Raw genomic sequence first — 24,460 nt, 5'->3', positions numbered from 1 at the left:
GCACAGCCGTTGAAACCTGGAAGTAACCCGTTTACGGTACTTCCGGGTTTCGGCAGTCCTTAACCTGAAAAAATGCAACCTGAAGTGGCTGTAACCTGAAGTATGACTGTACAACTGTATATCAATTGCAAACTGATGTGGAAATATGAAGAACTGGATTTAAAACTGGGGAAATGAGAAGTGGGAAGAACCCAAACTGGACAGATTCACCCATCCCTACAGGCCAACATTTATTTATTTATTTTGAACTCACATTGTGGTGAACATGAACATATGAAGTTGTCTTACGCTGAGGAAGCATTCTGACAAGGGAAATGCTGTGTTAATTATAGTGGTAGTGTCCCATTTCTTAATGTTCCTTCCACATTGTGGAGCCTGTTGTGTTATTGAACTGTGGGTTTTCGAGCAATATAGCAACACGTCACACTAAATTTCATTCAGACCAGTGGGCATGGTTGAACATCACTGAACAACGTTGCTACTCACCCATCCTTTCTGCACGTGTGATTCTCTTCCACCATGATTCACTCATGAAAATGGCAGAAAAGAACTGCATATCAGTATTCCGTCCCCAAATGTCATCACTTTACTCCTGCAATTTGGGGGGTTAATGAGATTTCAGACAGATTTTTCTTTCTTTCTGGAAGCAATCAACATGGCCAACTCCAGGGGGCCGTGGGTGCTTGGGCACCCACAAGAATATAATTGTGGGGGCTGGGCATTCACAAAGTCAATGAGAAAACCTGGCAGGCGGCAGCACTGCTGCCTCCGAAAGAGAAGCAGCTCAGATCTGCCCTCTGCAGCCATCGAGCGAGGCACCCTTTCTGGTGTCACGGTCCAGTTTACGGGTGGTCAAAGTCCTGGCAGAGGACATTGGGCCCGAAGGAAAGACGGTGGGGTGGGAGCAGGAACGGGAGTCCGGAAGCCAGGAGTCAGGAAGCCAAGGTTCAGAGTGCCAGGAGTCAAGAAGCCAAGGGTCCGAGGGTCAAGAAGCCAAACGCAGCAAGGCAGGAAGTGTATTGCTGTGGCAAAAAGCTAAAGGGAAATGCTGACCTTATATCCCATCCCAGCTCTTGCCACCAGGTGCTGTGAGTTACCAATCGGCCTCACCTGTGCGGCCGCGCCTTGTCTCTTGAGAACAAACTTAGGAAAGCCCCAGTCCTGCGAAGCCCTACCAGTCACAGGGCCTGGCTCCTGCACACACTCCTGACATCTGGGGGGTGGGAGCTCGGAACTGGAAGCAGAGTCTCTCTGCCTCTGAGTCCGAGCCCCTCCCTGCAGAAAAGGATGCCTTGCTGGCTGCGGAGAGGAGGAGGAAGAGGAGCCACCGCAACGTGGACATGCGACATCACACACACATGCCTGCATGTAATGCATGAGACATCACACACACTATGCGCAGGCATGTGCATGTGGCATTGCAGATCCACATTGCAGCAACAATCCTGGGGGCGAGTTGGCACCCCTGTAACATGGAAAAACAAAACTGGCATCCTTTTTAAAAAACAAACAAACAAAACAAAACCGGAGATTCTGGGGATTTTGCTTGGGACATCATGTAGCCATGGGAAGTGTTGGGACCATTCTGGGGTACACTCTCTATTCATGTGGGGCAGTGGATAGGCTCAACAGAACTGCCTGGTGCCCTGTGTCAACTAAGTTTGCATAGATCCTAAAGCATGCCCCAAATCCTCTCCAGGGTGCAGGGATTAAATGGTAGAGTTTGTTCCCATGCAGAAAACATTCCCCAAAGGCATGAAGTGTGAAGATGACTGACATGCTCAGAATTTTTTTTAAAAGCCTTTTTAACTGTCATGAATGCAGGCTTTCTTTCCTTCTCTCTCCCCCCACTCTGATTCTCATGATCCCTGCTCCTAGAAGAGCCCATTTCACCCATGCTAGCGCAGTTTTCTCAAGGGCTCTACTAAATCAGAATGCAGGTTGAAGGACTGCTTGTTTTAAAGTTGCCTCACACCCTGGTCTTTGCCATGCAGGATCCCCCCCTCACACCCACACAGCAAGCAGTCTTACACATGCATTCTGAGGCGACACACAGTTCCATGAGATGACTATGGTGCTTAGAATGTGAGTCCTTTAGGGACCAAGGCCCATCATGAACATCGTACAAGCTTACAGGACAGCACTAGTCATAAATAGGAGAAAATAACATCCCAGCCACTAGCACCAAGGCTCCTAATAAATAAGTTGCTATTATTTCAGTCTGTGTGGTCAACCTATTACACACATTTTATTTGGAAAATAATAATAATAAATAATAATAAACCCCCTAATATAGTACATTTTTGTATCTTATTTTTGCTACTAGCCTTCTACAGGGCTAACCAAATGATCATAAGCAGATAAGAGCTTCTAGCATTCTAGCAATATATAATGAGTGTGGGTGGAGATTTGGGACACAGGTCCTTGGTGTGAAAATAACAATGTTGGAAATGTATATGTATAAACATACATGTACAAATTTGCACATCTATGCCCTAGTTTCATATGCATGTCTACTTCCCATGAGAGTGGCACTCATCCATCGGATCATGGATGATTCCCCATCCTGGATTTATACAGGACTTGCTCTGCATAGTTTCTGAATGAGATTGAGGAGAGCAGAGAAGGAAGGTATCTCATCTATCAACAGGCTTCACCGTTGTATTTGGCTGGCTTATTTTTGTTTACTATGGTTATATTCTAGTTATATTCATTCTCAATGCAAAGCTAATGTTTTCACAGCCAGCTTTCTTCCTGATTGCATCTAAATAGCAGTCCCCAGATACCTTCCTAACAGGCACATGTTTAAAACCATGTTTTCTTCTCAAACATTCAAATTCATTGACTTTGGAGCCTGTTTATAACCTCTTAAACCTTAACCAAGTTTGCACCAGCTGCAAAATCCTCTCTGCAGAGGTAACTTAGATTATAGGGGGGGTGAATATATGAAGTGGAGGAGGACAACTAAGTGATAGAGGAAAGACATTGGGGGGAAGGGATGTGAGAGAACAGGGATAAGCAGAGAAATCGAGGGACAAAATAAATAGGCAAAGATGAGGAAAGTAAAGGGAAAGTTGCTAGGATGAGTTTACAAAAAGGCCAGAATCAATGTTACATACAAATGCATGTAACAAACACCACTACACACAAACATTCACATAGCAGTTTCAGGAGAGAGAAAAGTGTTGTTGTAAGTCAAAGTGACATACAATATATCAATGAATGAATACTGTACATTGAAATTGGCATAGAAGTGGGGGGAAATGAAGGAACAATTTCTTTTAAAAAACAAACAAACCTGAATTAAAACACCCCACCCACGCATGGAAGCAATTTTAAGTTAAAGGCCTAAGGAACCTGTGTTTGTAGGATCGGTGAGGGAAGGGGGTGAGGTTGGAGGTGGGTATTATTATTCCTTGTTATTTTGAAAAATCAATAAAATATTTTTTTAAAAAAATCAAAGCCCTGGCAAAAAAGGAATGTTTTGGCTGGCACCTACAGATTCATAATGATGGTATCTGGCAAGCCTCCCTGGGAAGAGCATCCCTCAAGCTTGTGGACTTACTATGCATGACTATTCACCATGCTGGTTGAGGCTGACAAAAGCAGCATAGAATTCTGGCAGGTACCTCATTGGTTAACCACTCTCCCAGTGAACAGCTTTGTGGAATGGGATAGAAACCTGATTTTCATCACATTTTCATCTGCTCTCACTCTAAAGGGGTTCAGAGTTCCATGCAGGACAAACCTATTAGTAGTGTGCCCCTTCCAACCTGAATTCTCAGTCATGGAAGAAGAAGAGGAAGGAACACATACTAATCGGTGCATTGGTAGCTGAATACTTTAGGTAGCTAACTTTCTTCATGGCCCTGCTCCTCTCTGTGTATGAACCAGTCAGTGTCTTCATTTAGTTCACATTTAAGGCGAATGTCCCCAATTTGCACTTTCCAGAAAGCATTACACAAACCAAAACACCTTATGAAATTTGTACTTCTCTGAATTTTGCAATACAGTTGTCCAGCCATGTGTAGGGCAGAGTGCACATAAAATGCATATCTTGGTACAAATCATACAGTATAGTACTGCATTATATTAGGGGAAACTGCTTTGCAAAAATGTATGTGCTGTGCAAAATTGCATGCAAAAATGTTTATATTGTGAGAAGTTTTCATTAAAATGCTGGTGAATTGTTATGAAGACTTTAGGGAGAAAATTCACCTGGAGGTGTGGAAACCTGAACTTAAGAGTGGAAAAGGGAACCGAGAGAAACTGAAATTGACAGATTCACCTATCCCTAGTTGGTGGTCCTTCTTATAATCATATCAAGTAATGCTTCACCTGCTCATTTCTGCAGATCAAACTGCTGATGAAGTTACACAAACTAACTGCTTCTACAGGTACCAAAACCGCTGCTTAAAGAGGCGAGTTTCGGGATTTAAAACTTAAGGATCCCACTACCTTAAAAAAACAAAGAACCCTATGAAAGCACAAGTAAATGACATCTTCTTTCTTTACCATGTGAACACTGCATTTGAACAAGGTATTTGCCTGTGTATTATACACCCATTGATCCTGAACTGCAGAGCTTACCTTATTTTTGAACAAAAACCTCCAACAACAAAAAGAACACAGTATCCACACAGAAATTCAGGGGTTGCTTTGCCAGAGTGTTAAAAGAGAGTTTATCTAAGTACATCAGTCAACAAAATGTACATTGGGTGCAAACACTGTGATCTTGGAAGTTTCCAGTCACAGGGAAACAGAATGCAATTTGTTAAATTACTTGGGTGCGGGAGAGTGAGGCTGAAGCAACAATTATACAAGGAATCTGCTACTCATTGAAGAATTGAAGACGTCAATAGATGAATGTTTCCCATGAAAGATGATAGGCACCAAAATGAAGGCTGCTCATTTAAAAATCTTGTTAGGCATTCCTTCTTAGAACACCGGCTATTTATGGGGCAGAATTTGTTCCATTAGTCACAATACCCTAAACCCCAGACTAATGAATGAATCCCCATATGTTTAGAGCCCTGGTTTACTTTCAGAAGCATGTCAATAACCTTGCTGGAAAAGATTAAGTTAGCTATTAGCCCATCCTTTCCCACACTAAAAGGTTTGTGGGAGCTTGCCTTTAAAAAGCAATGCCCTCCCCTTCTGGGTTGATGTGAACATCTGGACAAGTTTTATTTTGGAGACTTCACTAAGGCTCTCGGACATGAATGTGGGATGCTCAAGAATTTCATTCACTCCACATCATCCTGATTTGTGCTTTCTAAATTAATATGTACTGTAGATCTAAGTACTGTTATCCAGTCTTTGCACTTCCCCAAATTGTGCAATGCATTTAGCCCCCAAAATGCATGTAAATATGCAGATTTTAGACTAATGTGTGTTGGCTCAATATAGTTGGCTCAAAAGACTGTACAAAAAGCACAGCTTTTCATGTGGGAAATGCAGGGTGATGTGAAATTGACATGGATCGGAAATAGGTTAATCGCTGGATATCTTCTGATGGTGTGTGGCCTCTCAGATACTCTCCTGTCTGGGTCTGAAGAATTACGTGCTGCAGAATTACAAAGATAGGAATTCTTCTTCAGCTTGGATTTGGGCCTGAGATGAAGAAGAAATCAGGAAACTTTGCCATCTTTTCTCTCATGTGAGACAGGCTTTTAGGAACTCCCCAAGTTCTTAACCAAGCTTAGCTTGAGAGAACTTCACCGCAAAGTGAGTAACTTGATACTGGGCTCAGAAATTGGCCATTGCCTTCTTTGGCCCTGCCTGTGAGTTTCCTGAGGCATCTGGCTTCCAATGGTGGAAAACAGAACGCTGGAATAGATCCTCCCTAGTCTGATTCAGCAGTGCAGTTCTCAAGTTCTTATGATAAGTTATTATTTGAAAATGGTGCGACCTTTTACCAGAAAAGGTTTCATGACTAGAAGGCCCAGGAGACTCAGAAGGAAATTTTCTCACAGCCTAGAGATAATATCAATTAAATTGATGAAATGGGATGTGAAATGGTATAGTCTCGTTCAAGTCACATTATCTAAATTGGCCCTAATTCATATGCTTTATACAAATTATACATACTTGTATGTACTTTGGCTTAACTGATTTGTAAATTACAGCACTCAACATCTTCATTGGCCAGTAAGCAGATTCCAGAGTGTATGAGGCCAAACATGAGAAAGTGGAATTAAAGTGAAATGCAATATAAGCCAAGTGTTTACTTTTAACATTGTTATTGCTGCTTTTTCACTTCTTCCTTCCTTAAAGAAGCTGAAAGTGCACACTTCCTCAGTTTTATCCTTACAATATCCTTGTGAGGAAGGCTAAGTTGAAAGTTGGCAATTAGTCTAAGTCAACTAATTGGAAATTTGAATCTGGGATTGCCTGGTCTAAATCCAACACCCTCCACAATGTTCTCCTTATCCCCCAGTCATTTTGCTTTTGTGGGGGAGCATATGGGTGTCCCTGCTTACATACACAAAGAAAATCTGAGTTACTGTACTACTGGCCAAACATTTCGCATGTGTTCCATTAAATGAGGCCCCAAGAGCCATTATAGAGGCTATATGTATCTCTCCGCATCTCGTTGCAATTTTGCCACTGATCTAGTAAGCAGAGGAGCAAATGATGGCAGGGCACTAGAGATACAATTGTAGGCCTGATTCTCTGCCATAGCCAAGTCCATGGGCCCTTTTGCTTTCATCCAGGACTGACACAAACATCCATTGTCTGTCAGTTCTGACAGGTGAGCCATCAACTGGCCATCCATGGATTAGTTCTATTGCCTTCTAACGAAAGGTCCTTTCTGTCAATTGAGAACTTCCTCCTGATACAAACAGAAGCTTCAGAGGAAGGAGCCTTTGTAAGGAATACATGCTCCCTTCTCAACCCCTGTGGTCCTTAAAATGATCAGGCTCTCCTGTGAATGCAATTCACATTTTTTGGGGGGGGGAGAGAAAAAGCTCATTGATTGTGTAAAGGCCTGGCTCTTAGGCAGAGCTTTGTGTGCAGGAGAGAGGGAGAGGGAGAGAGGGGGAGAGAGAGGGAGGGAGGGAGAGAGAGAGAGAGAGAGAGAGAATGATACACATCTGGATATCCTTCCCATTCCAGGCACATGGAAGCTGGTTGCTGTTACTTTATAGTAAAAGAATGGCACTCAACACTTGTTCTGCACTTATTCAAAGGAGCTTTCTTTTTTACTGTTCACCCCATTTGCACGAGAATTGAGCCCTGGCATTGAAATCAAGGTCTAGAGGTGTGCCCAGGCTCAGATTCAGTTCTGTGTAGCTCAGGAAATGCTGCATATTATGAGAAATCCCATCTAGTAAACACAAGTGAAAAATGCATGGAATGCAAATCATAATGGTAATATTACAGTTTGGAGGCTATGCTCCACATTTTACCAAGCAGGAGATGGAACAGAAATTGCAAGTAAATAGACTAGGTAGGAAGTGCCAAATGGAAAATGAGATGTTTGCTCCTTCTACACTCTTATATTTTCCACACACACACACGTACACACACTTTTTTCTTTCCATCTTTGAAAATAACTCATTGCTTTAGATCAACAGTAAGAAGAAATTTGTAGTAGTTGCATAAATTCTGAGAACAACATAGATGATGTTTCAGAATGGGAGAGAAGGAATGAATATGAGAGAAGAGACAGCAGTTGCTCAGTAAGCAGTAGAGTTACTTTGGCACACAGAAGGCACCAACTCCAGCCCTGTGCCAAGGTCAGAATAAATTATAGCAGCTGCAGCACATTTCACTTATCACCTAAGAAACTACTCATAAGCAGGATGAAGTTAAGCAACAGTGACTTGATTTAGGCCCCCTACTGAGTTCAGTCTTGCAAGGGTCACCTGAGATAGGGCTTCTTGATACAGGCTGCCCAAACTCCAAATATGACATGTGGTTATTCTTATGATTTTTTTTCTGTCAGTTAAAAACTTATTTTATTTCTCCCAGGCTTTCTTTGCAGAATGTTCTTGATACAGGTGTCCCAACCATGGAGCTGCATTTCCCTTCAGATATGGTCTCCATCAACTCTTACAGATTTTTGGTTGGTGTCAGTTAAAAACTTATTTTTTCACTGATTTTTGTTAGTTAGTTTGTTTGTTTCTCTTTTTATCTTGCATTTTGTATTTCTCTTGTTTTCTAATGTTCTCTCATAGATTTTTAAATGTGAAGTTTTAAAACCTGCTTTGTGATGTTTGTAATTGTCATTGTGAACTGCTATCGTGGGCATATAACCATATATATGAGCGAGAGAGAGAATTATTTTGCTGGTAGGTTCAAGCAAGCCTGCCTAGACAAGGGCCATTCAACTAGGGAAGGGGTGGTTGGTAAGCATAATTTCAATAGCTTGTGGGTGTTCAACACAATACTGCTCAAAGAATTATGTTCTACCAAAGGATTAAGCATGAAGAGTGGAGAACAGCCTCCAGTTTATTGACTGAACCAGCAAACTCTAGCAAAAGTTTAAGGCCAAGCCCAGCACCACTGGGCAGACAAAACAAAAAGAGCACAATAATAAACTTTATTCAAAGTACAAGTTAAGTTACACTAATTGCCTTTTGTTAAACCGGGAATGTTTCTTTCATCACTGCAGTTAGACAGGCACATCTTGCGCATGTTGATTTTGTTCCTGTAAGACAAAGTCCTCATTTCAGGAAAATTAGGGTTGCCTATAAGCAGCCGCAAAAATGGCTGGAGGTTTTTGCTTCCACCTCCCCAAGCACTTAGTCTGCAATCTTAGACCCACTTACCTGGGAATAAGTCCCATTTAACTCAGTCGGACTTCTGAGCAGACTTGTATAAGATGGTACTATTAAACAGTTGCTGTTTTTAATGTGATGAAAAAGATATAAGATAGCCTTGACGTATTTAGTTTTTTAATTACATTTTTATCCTGATGTTCATCCATTATACTCATGTTGGTGTGCATCGTTACACACACACGCACATGCACACGCACACGCACATACACTTTATCCTCCTAACAACTCAGTGAGAGATAGGTCAGGCTGAGCAAGATAATCTTGCCTGAGACCATCCAGTGAATGTCAGAAGTCAGGATTTGAGCCTGGTTCTTCCCAGTTCTAGTCCAACACTCAAACCTGGTACACAGGTAAAGAGGGTGGTCACTTTGTTATGCCTGGTTAGGGCAGACTGGGTTGAGAAAAGATTGGACATTTCCACCCCTCTCTGCCGTCTGCCACACTTCATAAGTCTTGTTAGCTTGTTATGAACAAAGTTCCTTAAATATAAGAAAGGTGTAAGCCCAGAAAATATATCTGACTCTAGTGAATGGCACTGATAGTTACAGCTGTGCCAACAATCTAGGCTGGTGGCAAACTGCCCCAGGAAGACAGATCACTGTTCCCCAGAACCAAGCCAGGCAGGTGACGGGGAAAGTCAAAACTTACTGCAGAACAAGAATCAAACAAATCATTTTTCTTCCTTAACAGAAGATTTTCTGTGAACTAGAAGAAAAATGAAGTTTTTAAAACAGTTCAGCCACACCTTAGACTCAAGCATGTACATTATTTTTACAAATAAGTGTCCCAGTCATCACTCATTTTCTGTCTGTCTCTAGCAGCTTTTGATACTGACCCTGGACTGACACTGCCTTAATGTCATCCAATACTCTTTCTGAAATGCAAGGGGGAAGGGAGAGCTCTCCTTTTATTTCAGCCTTTGCCGTTACATCATTTCCCAAACATTTTACAAAAATAATTTTAAAACAAGACGCTGAAGGTGTTATCCCTTTTACTGGCCTAACCACACATTTGAAAAGAGCAAGTTTTGGACAATCACCCTCTTCATCAGACCATGGAAAACTGAGCAAGGTCAAGCCACAGATATCATGGCTGGATGTGCATTCAGACATCCTGGGAAAACATTTAGTGTATGATTAAATGTTGCAGCTTTTGGCAGCTTCTTTTCTCTGGATGGAGACATCAACTAGTCCTTCATGTGGACAGGAAGAAGTCCATGGCTCCAGCCTGCCCTGACCTTGTCCTCACTGAACTAGTTTTTTCCACCCTTCACTCCCCACCCCCAATACCCAATGAGCACATTTCATTCAAGGACCTTGTCCTGTCCTGACCTTGACTCGAAGCCCATGGGACAGCACCATGGAAAGCTCCAAGTGAACAACTTGCTCCAACAATGTCTGGGACTTGGCTGAAGGCTCAAAGGTCCAGGTCCAGCTCAAAGCTTTTGGATTCCTTTGACTCCAGGCTCACAGGGGAGATGTGGCTTCCAGGCCTAACTCCTCAAGGGTGCAGGCTCAGAGAGTATGGACTCCAGAGATCCTGATTCATGGGTCCCTGTCTCAAGGACCCCCAATCTGATGGACTCAAGCCAAGTCATGGTGCTGGAGCCCAAGTTGGTTACAGGTGATGCCACTGCTCTAGTGGAGCTGGTGGGTTCATCCATGCCTGGGTTTGAGCCCAGACTGCTGCTCATGATGTGGTCCTGGCAAGCCTTCGTGTCTCTACAAAAATATTAGACTGCACAAAATCCTTGTCTTGAGCTTCATTATTTCATTTGCCGAAAGAGAGGAAAGTGAAGGACTGAGACCATTCAAAGATGTTTGCCAAGTCAGTGGAAGAGATACTGGTACTAAGGCTTCTATCTCTACTCAAACCACAAATATTCCTGCTACCCAGACATGCACTCAGCTTGTTTTGCTCAGTTACATTTCCCCCCTGCAGGTCATAGTTCTAAGCTCCAAAGATCACATTTTTAAAAATACTTATTCTCCAAATTAATGGATGCCTTAAAAATTCAAGCAAGATTTGGCAACAAAATCACATGAACAGGGTGTCAGTCTGTAGAAGCTAGAAGCCAAGTACAAACAAGCAGACACAACTAGGGTCAGGACTACAGCTAAAACCATCTTGTGTTTTTACTGCTGGCATGGCTGCATCAAATTAAAATAAGTCACTACTATGGATGTGGGTGGCCCTGTGGTCTAAACCACAGAGCCTAGGGCTTGCCGATCAGAAGATTGGCAGTTCGAATCCCCACGATGGGGTGAGCTCCCTTGGTTCGGTCCCTGCTCCTGCCAATCTAGCAGTTCGAAAGCACATCAAAGTGCAAGTAGATAAATAGGTACCACTCCAGCTGGAAGGTAAATGGCGTTTCTGTGCACTGCTCTGGTTTTGCCAGAAGTGGCTTAGTCATGCTGGCCACATGACCCGGAAAAACTGTCTGCGGGCAAATGCTGGCTCTCTCGGCCAGTAAAGTGAGATGAGCGCTGCAAACCCAGAGTCATTCGCAACTGGACCTAACAGCCAGGGGTCCCTTTACATTTACCTATGGATTGTTTACATTGTATATAACTTACAAAATGCTTTGCTGTAATCTTTTTCTTATTATCTCTCACAGTTCTCTGAGAAACAGCATCATATCTGTACCCTCAGTTTCAAAAAGGAGCACTGAAGTTGAGAGTGATGTTTTCAAGACCACACAGCGGCAGAGGTAAGATTTGACTTTAACCAGTGGCAAATGTATGACTCATGGGGTCCTGTGTGCAGCCCTTTTGGACGAGCTCCATTTGTTCACCTCCACAAACATAGCTATGTGAACATTAGGGATGAATGAGATGATAACATAAGGTTACCCCGTTTCCCAGGGACAGTCGCCGGATTTACAAGTCAGTCCCCTGACAAAATCCACTGAATTCATCTGAAGTTGAAAAGTGTCCCCGGACTCATTGGGAAAAAAATCTGGTAACCTTATGATAACAGCAATGTTTCTGCCTTTGCACTATGCTACCCACTCCCCAAACAACTTGGGACCAAATCCAGTTTGGGCGAAGCAGGGGGAAAAGGTAATAATAACAACGATGCCTCTGAAATTGGTGCTCTCCCCCCACACATACACACAAAAGGAACCCTTAAGTACAACAAGGAAAAATGTGATACTAACTAGGATGGTAAAATTATGGTGATGCCTTTGAACTGCCCTGCACCCAAACAACTTGGCATGGTGATGATAACAACAATGACCTGAAAAATTGTCTCAGCCCTTATATACCCAGTCAACCACTGTGTTATGGAGGCGAGGGCCTTCTGCAGATACCATGTTATCAGGAGGTCCTTTCTGCACAATATAGGATCTGGCCTTTTAGCCCTGTGGCATCTACCTTTTGGAAATCCCTCTCCTTAAATATTAGACAGGCACTGTATCTGTTGCCTTTTTGGCTTTTCCAACAAACTTTTTAAGTGGAGACCTTTGTCCTAGCCTGCATCTGTCCTGAAATTGTTTTAAGTATGTTTTTCTCGTTTTGTCCCTCGGTTTTTACTGCCCTGGGCTCCTTTTGGGAGAAAGGGCAGAATATAAATTTAATTAAAAGATGATGATGATGATGATGATGATGATGATGATGATGTCTCTGCACTGGATCCCTCTCCCTCAGCTCTGGCCTTCCTTCCCCACAAGAAAGAAACTTGAGAACAATAAAAAAAATGTGAAGATGGTATGTCTGCACTGCCCCCCCCAAAAAAAACTTAAGAGCAATCCCTGTTGTATGGCATGCAGCAGAAACAAGAAAAGGTTGTCATATTCTGTCCCCCACCCTCATATTCAAATGAGGTCTTCTCATGGAACTGCCTACTCAAGTTGCCCACAGGCAGCAAAACAAGCACAGCAGAAACAGGACAGTTACTGCATTTCCTCCCTCAACTCCCCCTTTTCAAGAAGTCCCTCAAGCAGCAAACCAAGAAACTGGCTCCCATTCATGGAAATCAGTTTCCATGATCTCCCCCCCAATGCACACGCGCACATACACACACACACTTAAGTAGCTGCCTGCCTACTGCTCCACATGATTGGCCAGCAGCAAAACAAAATAGAGCAGCAAATGTGTGGGTCCTCCACTTCTTTCTCCATCATTCCACACACACACACATTGCAAAGACTCCTCCATGGCCGAGGAGGCCTTTGGTCTCACCATGCTCAAGTTGCTCCTACAATTCTTATATTCACGTTTGCTTTTCTTTTAGCTTCTAGTTTCCCCACCACTGTGCATCATTTTCAGTCTTAAGTAGTATTGTTAGCGCCTGTTTATGCAGTTAAGTTGGGAGTTATTATCTGGAGAAATGAAGCATACCAAAGGTGTTTCAACCCAACATCTTTTACTGACTGTCTTGCATCACTCACGGGTCACTGGGTTTCTCTGTGGAACTTTTGAACTTTACATATCAGATATAATCCTGATATTCAGTCTGCTTCTTCAGGGTACACAGATTTTGCCAAGTCTTGTTTCATCTCACTTCAGCCACTGATTTACCCCTTAAATATGTAAACAAATCAAAGGCTGAACTGAGTTCAGTACTATCCTGGGGTAACCATCCCATCCAACACTTCACAGGTAAATAGAGGACAGGTATGGGGATTTTTGCCAGTCCAGATATTGCTGAGCTGCAACTGCCATCACCTCTGGCATTGGGCATACTTGCTGAGGCTGATGGGAATTATAATTTGGTGATATCTGGAGGGCCAAATATTCCCCACACCTGAAATAGGGACACAACTATTTGCAATGCCTATTACCTCACACCAAGGATAACTACCTCACCTACCCTCACACCTGTTGATTGCACATTGCTAAAGGCTTTACTGCTCTGCTTGCTGTACATAACATGCAATTATTAAGCTACAGACTGCCTTGCACTGGATTCTGGAACAGAGTAGGTTGGTGAACTGAGCACACCTTCTAAAAACATTTAATAGATTGTCTCACAAAAAGACCTGACTGTGCTTACAGCGGAATAGCTTACATACAATACAACCAGGGACATTAACTATCTAGGTAAGCTGTTATTGGGGACACAGAAAGAAAACACAGTGCTCTGTGTGCTCATGTACATGCATTTATGTGAATATGCACATGTCCTCCCCCTCCCCCAACAGCCTCAGATATTTAACTTCCAGATGACTTGGGATGGGGCATTGAAACCTGGATTGCTCTGGCTCATGTGTATAAAATGACAGTGTTTGTTTGTTTGTTTGTTTTTAAGCCATCTCAAAATATTTCCAGATTGTGAAATTGGGACAGGATATTACATGGGGTGGGCTCCAGAAAATAGGTGTATCCCCCATGCTCCAGGCTATCCTAAGATATTTTGCTACCTGGTGTGAAGAACTAGATGGTACTCTCCTCCACTTCACATTCAGAAGCTGACCAGATGAAGTAAGTTGAATCTTACTTCAACAATGGCAATGGGACAGAGTTCTCAATCAGACCCGAGAGCAGCAGGATGCTTGACACATGCACAGCTCTGTCCTCTAACAGAAAGGAGCAGCTGCAGGCTGCTGCTGCTGCTGCTGAGGCCCTGACCATCCTGCTTAGCATCTTCTGCATGAGCATAGCTGTCAATGTTTCCCTTTTTTAAAGGGAAATTCCCTTATTCCAAATAGGATTCCTTGCAAGAAAAGGGAAAAGTTGACTGTTCTGTGCATGAGGTAGGTGCCTCACTCTACCTAATGGCAGGACTGGCCCTGCTTATGCTGACAATATGAAGAGCAAGATACCTCTGGGACCCTGGCTCAACTTTGGAGGAGGACTGTGGTCCAGTAGTAGAGCACATCCTTTGCATGCAAAAGGTCCAAGTTTCAATCCTTGCCGTCTCCAGATAGAATAAGTAAAGACCCCTGTAGGGGTGCCTACTGAGCTAGATGGATCAACAGTCTGACTAGGTATAAGACAGCTTCCCAGGCTCCTGCATTCAAGCTACACCATTCTCAGTGCATCCAGATATCCACAAGCCTAATGCCTGTGCAGACCTTCCTTTATTTCAGAGCCGTCTTTGAATTTGACAAGTCTCTTGAATTTCCACCTGGACACCCTCCACCTCCGATAGCATGTAAGCCACTGAGCTGTTGCAGCTAGAGCATGTGACGATCGCTCACTGCAAATCCTAAATGCTCTGTGGATTTGCGGGCTTGCTCCATTAAATATACAACAATGGCTTTACTGTAACTAGGTTAACTAGAACTTGGCAAGAGGCTGGCGGAGGGAGGCCGCTCGCTCTTCTCCCTTTCCAAGGTGATGCTGGCGTGATCATTTATTTGTAGAGCTGGAGCACCCGCTAGCCACAATCCCAAACCACGCTTTAAATAAATTCAATCAGTTGTGTTTTTTTTCTAATAGAGCTAAAACCGCTGCTCAAACACCACTGGTTTTCTTTGCACATTACTTTTAATTGTGAAAGCTTCTCCCCTGTGTGCATGATAAAGGAGCTTTCACAAAGCGAGAGCCAACATCTTTCTTCTAAAACAAAAAAAAGCGCCCTTGGCTTTGCATGGGCTTTTAAAAATTAATTTTCTGTGGAACTTTGTCTCATTAGCCCTCACAGGGCAAAGGGCATGTATCGAATTACTGAAGAAGATTATCATATTAGGATTACATAAAGCCAGGGAAGCTTTTTTTTCTTTTTTTTTTTATTAACTGCTTGAGTCTCATCCTGTGTTACTTGTGGCCCCCAAACAAATCATGGAGCAGCTATTGCCCTTAAGGGGCATCCAGCCAGCATAACCAATTTTCAAGCTATCCCTTTCTGGACACTCAAACGGTATAGGGCATAATGCACAAATAGTCCAGAAGGAGAAAAATGGTTGCTTGCCTGAACCAAAAGAAAGAACTTATATGCCCTTGAGCTGCACATCAATAAAGGGGCCCCTGACCATTAGGTCCAGTCATAACCGACTCTGGGATTGCGGCACTCATCTCGCTTTATTGGCCGAGGGAGCCGGTGTACAGCTTCCGGGTCATGTGGCCAGCATGACTAAGTTGCTTCTGGCAAACCAGAGCAGCGCATGGAAATGCCGTTTTCCTTCCCGCTGGAGTGGTACCTATTTATCTACTTGCACTTTGACATGCTTTCAAACTGCTAGGTTGGCAGGAGCAGGGACCGAGCAATGGGAACTCACCCCATTGCGGGGATTCGAACCGCCGACCTTCTGATTGGCAAGTCCTAGGCTCTGTGGTTTAACCCACAGTGCCACCCGAGTCCCTCGATAGTGGGTAGTAAAAGCTGGCTTGGTTTACCTCTAGGATGCGGTCTGGAAATATTAGATGACACATTATGTATCTTATAGAGAATCTGATTGTCTAGCTTAAATATTGTCTACTATTCTGGATGGTAGTAGCTCTCCAAGATCCAAAGCAAAAGTCCTGCAACCAAAGATCCTTTTAGATCCTGCTGGGATTCAGGCTGTATGCAAGACATGTGCTCTACCACTCAGCCAAGGATGCTGCTCAACGTAGTTAGATGTTGGTGCACCATGGTCTGCTGGGGGCAGCCTATAGATATGGATTCTTACTATTTTTTTCAAGCAGATTTTTTTTTTACATTATTAACACAACCCACCTGCACAAGCGCCATTAAAATGAATGTGAAGCTGCCATTAATTCCAGTAAGGTTTGTGGCAAGAACAAAAAAACATCCCGGTAAATCTGTGTCCTTTGCTTCCTGGATGGGATGTTGTAGAGGAGGGGGAAGTGTCTTATTTCCTTGTGAAAACAACCAAGGAAGTGTAGGATTGACTCTGCAGTGAATTTTGGAATTCCTTATAGCCCTTGCTACCACTAAAATTTGCCAAAAGATTTCTTGAATCAGGCTGAATTGTAGTTCAAGCTGTTAGGCATGGGAGCAGGTCCCAAGAAAAATGTTGGCAATCTAATTAACACACAGGGTGAATTCAGATGACCACCTACCAAGCAATGGCTTCCTACCAGGTGAATCCCAACATGGCAAAAATAATTTGCCACAAGCAAATTAATGGCTGAAACTGCTTTGCTAAGCTTCAATAATAACCCTCACAGCTTTCCCACGGAACAAATTCTATTATTTAATTGCATTTTGGGTTGGGGGTCACTGCAGGCTATCTAAAAATATTTTTGGGGACTGCATGTCAAGAAGAAAATTTGAATCATGTGGTTAAGTTAAGATAAATAGTGCTGCTCTAAGCTATTTTGTTAGCGCAGGGCACAGTAAACTAGATTTTCCCCCTTATAAAAACAAGGTGTGAAATTTATTAGGATTCACCAGAAGTTAATTTAAAAGCTTTAGAAGCCTGGTGGAATGGGGGCAGAGCAGATAAACCTTCCTCTCCCTTAAAATTTCCAGATATTCTCTGACAGGAAAAAGAGATTTTGGTAAAAAGTTGCTCCTACAGGTTGCCCAAATAAACAAAACAAAAATACTCAGAGGTTCCAAAACTATCACAGCTGCCATCAAGTGAATCTTTGTATTAAATTGCTAACAAGCAAGTTCAGGATAGAGCATCCACTTCCAGAAATTTCTCTGTACCGTTGAGTGGCATTTTCAAATGACTTGACTTAAACTGACCTGATATACACACAAACTGCTTTAAGGAACATACAATATATGCATCTGACTTTCCTATATTGTAAACATCATTCTAGGTGCAATGTTCTTTGCTTGCTATGATATCCCTATGATACAACTGACTTAATTTGGTTTAAACAATCTCTCTCCCCAATGTATCCTGACAACCAGAGTTCTGTGAGAGGGACCAGGACTTTTCTTCAGCTGGAACACACTGGAACTCAGTTCCAGCACCTCTCAGGTGGGCACCATTGCTATTATAAGAGAGCAAGGGAGGCATTCATGGTGAATTCCGGCCAGTGATTTTTTTTTCTGGGATACACAGGGGTACACATACCCCTAAACATTTTGTGACTCTGAGTTTGGCCTCATTGAGGGGCAGTATTTCAATATGAGTTAGGAAAATGAGAGTACCCCTAAACATTGTTTTAAGAAAAAAGCACTGGTTCCAGCACCTCTTTTTTGAGAAAAATAACACTGAGAGGGACTACAGATCTCTAACAAAATTTCAGGACCATCTCCAAACTGCAAATCCCAAAATCCTCTCGCCATGGTAAATGAAATATTATGCAGTTGGTACATGCTGCAAGTATGCCCACCTGTCAAAAGGGACTAATCTCCTGCTATGTTTTGATCCACAGAATAATGTCTGTGCCATCAATGACACAGCTACCAGAGGTGGGGCTAAACTGTGGTTTAGTAGTATGTGCATACACCTCAGGCTTAGCCAGTTTTCCCCCCTCCTCTCCTCCCTCTGCACAACCATGAGGAGCTGCTCAGATTATTTCATTTGGTTTTCCAGTGGACCACAACTGAGCAATTGTGTAGAAATACAAAACCGTGCTTGGTCTCAGTTATGGTGCAGGGGTCAGCAAACTTTTTCAGCAGGGGACCGGTCCACTGTCCCTCAGCCCTTGTGGGGGACTGGACTATATTTGGGGGGGGGGGGAGAGAACGAATTCCTATGCCCCACAAATAATCCAGAGATGCATTTTAAATAAAAGGACACATTCTACTCAGGTAAAAACACACTGATTCCTGGAGCGTCCATGGGCCGGATTTAGAAGGCGATTGGGCCGGATCCGGCCCCTGGGCCTTAGCTTGCCTACCCATGGTTTATTGAAATGAACCAACTTCATAAACCATTGCTTAATGTGTTTCTGTGAACAAAAAGTTAGGACTAACCACTGTTAGTGCAGTTTAGGGGACGACGTTAAACTGCAGGTATTGAAAAACAGAAGCAAAGGGTTCTGATCTCACCCTCACAGTTGTACTAACAATCCTGCGGTTTCTTTATATAATGCCAAACCATAGGTCAGACCTATGCCCAAATGAGGCTAACGCGGTTGCCATCTGTAACCACTGTGTATTCTTCTTTGACTTTCCCTGTCCCTAGCGTTCAAAAAATTAAATGGTGGCCCCTCCTGGGTTTTCTTTGTACACAGTCTCACAATTCTGATGATTCAACAGAAAAGCCTTACTCCAATTTAGGGGGGAATTGCATAGTAGAGGCTTATTTAGAATTGCTTATTTACAACACTTGTACATTCCCCCTCCCCCAGGAATATTAAAAGGGCAGAGAAAGATCTCGGCTAACCCACACAGACACACACCTCTAGGTCTAATCTCCTTAGCCCATAATGTCATACATATGCATGTTGGTCTTCCGATATGGGAACCCTGGGAGAAGTAGATGACCAAGCATAAAAGCATCATAAGAAATTTGGTAATTGGCATTAGATTTTGTTATAAAAAGCTAGAAATTACAACTACTTCTGAAAATGAAGAAAAATAGTAAGAGCGTACGACTGAAAATACCACCTTAAAAACTGATTTCTTGATATTTGTAAGTAGCAAAATGCAGTATTGAGGGTCCAATTCAGAGTTGGCATAGGTAGTAGTCTGCAGTCAAATTATATGCAGTAGGGAACATACCTTCTGTACCCACCTGCCCTCACATAAAATGAGGTTAGGATGGTACATATATACATGTATACATACATGTGGTTGTCTAATTTCTGAAATCCCACCACTTCATTCAAGGAATGGCAGCATCAAAGAACTTGAACTGGGCTTAACACACATGGCTGCTCATTTGCAGTTCCCTGTTCAAGTTGTATGTTACACTGTGTGTGTGTGTAGTGGGTGAGCCACAGTACCCATGTTGTATTGCACATATGCGATTCCTGGGTTGCCAAGTGCATACCCTCCAACATTTCTCCAATGAAAATAGGGACGTCTCATTCCATAATGATAATTTTACTACTTATACTCCACACGTCTTACTGGGTTGCCCCAGCCACTCTTGGCGGGTCCCAAAATATATAAAAACATAATAAAACATTAAACTTTTTTTTAAAAAAAACCAAAACCCTTCCCTATACAGTCAAACCTTGGTTGTTGAACATAATCCGTTCCGGAAGCCCGTTCAGCTTCCCAAATGTTTGACAACCAAGGCACGGCTTCTGATTGGTTGCAAGAGCTTCCTGTACTCAAGCAGAAGCCATGTCAGATGTTCGGCTTCCGAAAAACGTTAGAAAACCAGAGCATTTACTTCCGGGGTTTCAGTGTTCAGGAGCCAAAACGTTCCAAAACAGAGCCGTTCAGGAACCAAGGTTTGACTGTACAGAATTGCCTTCAGATGGCTTGGGGTTGGATAACTCCATACCCTCCAACATTTCACCAGTGAAAATAGGGACATCCTAAGGAAAAGCAGGACATTCCGGGATCAAATAAGAAACCGGGGCAGCTTCTCTAAATCAGGGATGTCCCTGGGAAAAAGGGACAGTTGGAGGGTCTGTGACTGCCAAGCCCTTAGCCGTACTATCTAAGATTTAGATTCAAAGTGTTATGACATTCCAAAGTTAATTTGACAGAGTATCCTTTAGTAAATCACAAAAACAACAATGCAGTTTACAGTTTGTTTTAAATTGCCCGGCCAACAAACTTCCATGAGATAAATCAGCACATTTCTACAACTATGTTCCTATGATAGCATGCAGTGCGCTTTGCACAAGGGACTTTTTGCATAGGGAGAAGCGCCACATTGAGAAAGAATGACTCTAACATGTCAGCCTACTGTCAGTAGCTATCTATATCGTCTATCATCCTCTCTGTGCCTTTTCCACCTCTGCAACACTCCCAGGCAACGACTTTGGGAAACCATCAACAATGACACCATAATAACCTCTTCCGAGAGCCGAGATAGCAAATGTGCCCTTTCACTTGCATTGTATAAATATGTACAAAGGTGACAACACAAACCAACTCTCTCTCACCAACAAAGCAGTTTTAGCAAAGGCGCCCTTTCACCTTCCAGCATATAAAATATATATGAATGTGAGAAAGCATACACCATATCATGCTCCACTATCTTGTTTCTGACAAGTGAGACAAGTCCACTCTTCTCTGATGCCTCCTGTTAAGAAAGTTTCCTGCCAAACGTTAGGTGCCTATAGACTTCCAAGGACTCTGTGGTGATTTGATGATGTCTATGGAATATAATGCACAGGAAGTGCCCTTCACCCATCCATTTGTCAGCATAGCTTGAGTTTTAAAAGAAAAGAAAAAACACCTTGCTAAGGTTGAAGCTTTACCTCAGTGTTTGTGGCATTTGGAAGTATGTCTGGTGAGGGAGCTAGAAGCCCCAGGCCCTTCAACTTTATTTCTCAGCAGGGCCATAGTGCCTCTTCTGAGGCAGAAAGAACTTCCTATATTTCTCTGACCCACCTTGAATGGCTCATTTGGAAATCTTCTATTTCCCTATGGGCCAATCCTCCCTTCCTATAGTTTCGATATTTCCATATAATTAATACATATGTTGAACAGTATAGGACTTAAGACAATTTAACAAATTTACTGTTTTACCAACCTCTCCATTGGGAAGGTTCAGCATTTTTCCTAACCCTGGGTTAGCATTTTAAAAAAAAATCTGTTGCTGACTCATTTGCAGGACCCCCCCCCCCCCACACACACACTTATCTCGTGACTCTTTAGTTTCCTTAAGCACCTCTATTACATCTTTAATCTTTTGACTTGTCAGTTCTCATCCAGCTTAGGAGATTTTAACTGCACAGCCTTAGAGAGACTGTAAATTCTTTGGACAGGGACCACATCCCGTATGTTACTCGGTGCCTAGTATAACGGCCAAAGTTCATGGCTAGAATGCAGAATGTTCATAATGATAACAAAACGAAGAAGGCATGTGGATTTCTTTCCAGACAACGAAATGGCCAAGAGAGGTGTGGAAGCTCACTGTGACCCTATTTAGAGATAGCCTCTCCTGAGCATGGGAGGAGAGGGAATTTACTAGGGCCAGCAAACTGTCATCACCGCCCAAGATGCCTGTTGTGGCTGTTTCAGATGGAAACTGGCCCATTCTCCCCACTGTGGTGGTTTAAGAATGAGCTCCATCAGCCAGTTCATGACCACTAAAAAGACTCTTTGAGGGAGTCTAAATTGTTTTTTTATTTTATTTGTGCTTTCTTCTTATTCCCACCCCCCTTCTCCACATTTGTTATTTTGCGCTTCATTTGAAGACAGGACAGGGTATGGGGAGAAAAGAGAAGATGGACTGAGCAAAATGAAAAGCAGAGGGTTATATTCCAAAGCCCAGAGAACATGGCATGGTGTATGTATGGGGGAGCAGTAGGGAAAGAGGCATAGACAATTGCACTCTGTGCAATCCTACTGAGAAGCCAAGGCACTGGGACACCAAACCCAGGTTCATGGTGCCAGGGCAAAAGCTGGGTGGTCGGGCAGGGAGTGTTCTTCCAGATTCTTTTTTCTTTCACGGCTGGTTTTCTCTCCCAGTGATATTTGCAAGGAATGATTCCTTGCAAAAGCAGAATGTGCGTTATGTGGCACTTGTGAAAATGCCTGTTCCTGAACCAAACCTTCAGGCAAGGTGCCAGTGACTGAAAAGTTCCTGTGATGGGACACCAGCTGTCTCATCTCAGTAGGCAGCAGAAAACAAAGATGGAAGATGTCATTAACCAGGTAGGTTTGTGCAGAAGGTACCCTGGTCCCGAAGTTACGAACCTGCTTTGTACAGTGGTACCTCGGGTTACATACGCTTCAGGTTACAGACTCCGCTAACCCAGAAATAGTGCTTCAGGTTAAGAACTTTGCTTCAGGATAAGAACAGAAATTGTGTTCCGGTGGCAGCAGGAGGCCCCATTAGCTAAAGTGGTGCTTCAGGTTAAGAACAGTTTCAGGTTAAGAATGGACCTCCAGAACGAATTAAGTACTTAACCCGAGGTACCACTGTATTTAGACACTCACCTCATTTCATGCACTCAATTCATTTTTATTTTATTTTTTTCACTATTGCCCCCTGTGTAAAAAAATTAATAATACCCTTTATTCCAGAAGACAGCTGGAACAGCAAGGCCAGGCACTTCTTCCTTCTGGTGTGCTAGTCACTTTGCTCAACAGGGAGCATTCAAAAATGTGATAACCTACCTGCAGCCTGAAGTGGCACAGTGTACCACCTCAGGATTCTACCACTTCATTCTGCCTCATGCATAGGCCAGGACTAAGTGACTGAAGAAAAGTCACAAGACCCACTTTAAGAAAGATGTTAAGACACATTCCACAGCCTGTAGAAGCTGTTAGAGCAAGTTTGTCAAATTAGGAGCCGCTGGATAAATATTCAGCAATATTCTCAGGAGATACCAATATATGAAGCCTTTATTTCAAAACCTGCTCTCAGTGCACACTCAGTTCATTGCCAGCTCTGCAGCTTCCCAAGCCAAACGGTATTTCAATTGGCACTCTGTATAGTTGGAGATGTCAAGGAATTCACTGCCAGAAAGGGAAGGCTATTGTGAAAATCTGTTCCCATGCTGGACCAGTAGCACAAAATGATCATCTTGTTACCTTTCACTTTGTGGCATTTGGATCAGAACATTTCCGGGAGTGGCGGAGAGAGGCAATGCATGCCATGTTAACCTTATGATGCATTTTCTTTGTTCCTACAGCCCCATCCGTGTGACCCCAGTTAGTGGATTCAGCTTGCACATTGTATTCACGCCATGTTACTTCCAAAAGTACAATAGTGGTTTTGAAATTCCTTCTACTATATTCTAAGCCAGACAATTCAGCGCAGCTCAGAATTAGATTCCATTCTTCTATTCAGCAGAGGGCTAGAGGACAATAAAAGGGAAGGAGTGGAAGAAAAGCCAAAATTCACCAGGGCAATCTCTCATTCTGCATATAGGCACGGCAGGATGGCTTCTCTGCAGGTCAGGCATTGCGTCTCTCTAAAAACACAAATGTTTACATCAATTCAGAAGCCTATAAAGGAAAGAAAGGGAAAGAGCATTGAGTCAGCTAGCCTTCGAGGTGTACCCACTTGCTGTTTACCTCCCTTTCCAAAATTCAACACCCTTATTATTAATAGTAATTGATTCATCACTTTCCACGTTGAAAGAGTCTTGAAAGCAACTTGCAAAAGTACGTAATTTGATACTAACTTACCAAGAAGAAGAAGAAGGGTTTGGATTTGATATCCTGCTTTATCACTACCCAAAGGAGTCTCAAAGCAGCTAACATTCTCCTTTCCCTTCCTCCCCCACAACAAACACTCTGTGAGGTGAGTGAGGCTGAGAGACTTCAAAGAAGTTGACTAGCTGAAGGTCACCCAGCAGCTGCATGTCGAGGAGTGGGGAAGCGAACCCAGTTCTCCAGATTACGAGACTACCGCTCTTAACCACTACACCACACTGGCTCTCCAAGGGGAGTTAGTAGCAATGGGAGGGCAGGTTGATCACTGGGACAAAAAGAATACCCCAAAGGAATAGAGTCCCACAGCAGCCATATATATTGATATACACTTTAGCATATGAGTTTGACCAAACTGTGGGAGGCAGTGGAAGACAGGAGTGCCCGGCGTGCTCTAGTCCATAGGGTCACAAAGAGTCGGACATGACTAAACAACTCAACAACAACAACAACAAATACTTTAGCATAGACAATGTTTGATGCTGCACTCAGAGTAACATAACAAGAATCAATCTGCCCTATAGCTAAGGACATAGGTCATATTGATCATTGTTTTGATACTGCGCCTTTGCAAACCATTA

This window comes from Podarcis raffonei, chromosome 1 (assembly GCF_027172205.1).
Source record: "Podarcis raffonei isolate rPodRaf1 chromosome 1, rPodRaf1.pri, whole genome shotgun sequence".
Classification (NCBI taxonomy): Eukaryota; Metazoa; Chordata; class Lepidosauria; order Squamata; family Lacertidae; genus Podarcis; species Podarcis raffonei.
This window is presented reverse-complemented; position numbering follows the sequence as displayed.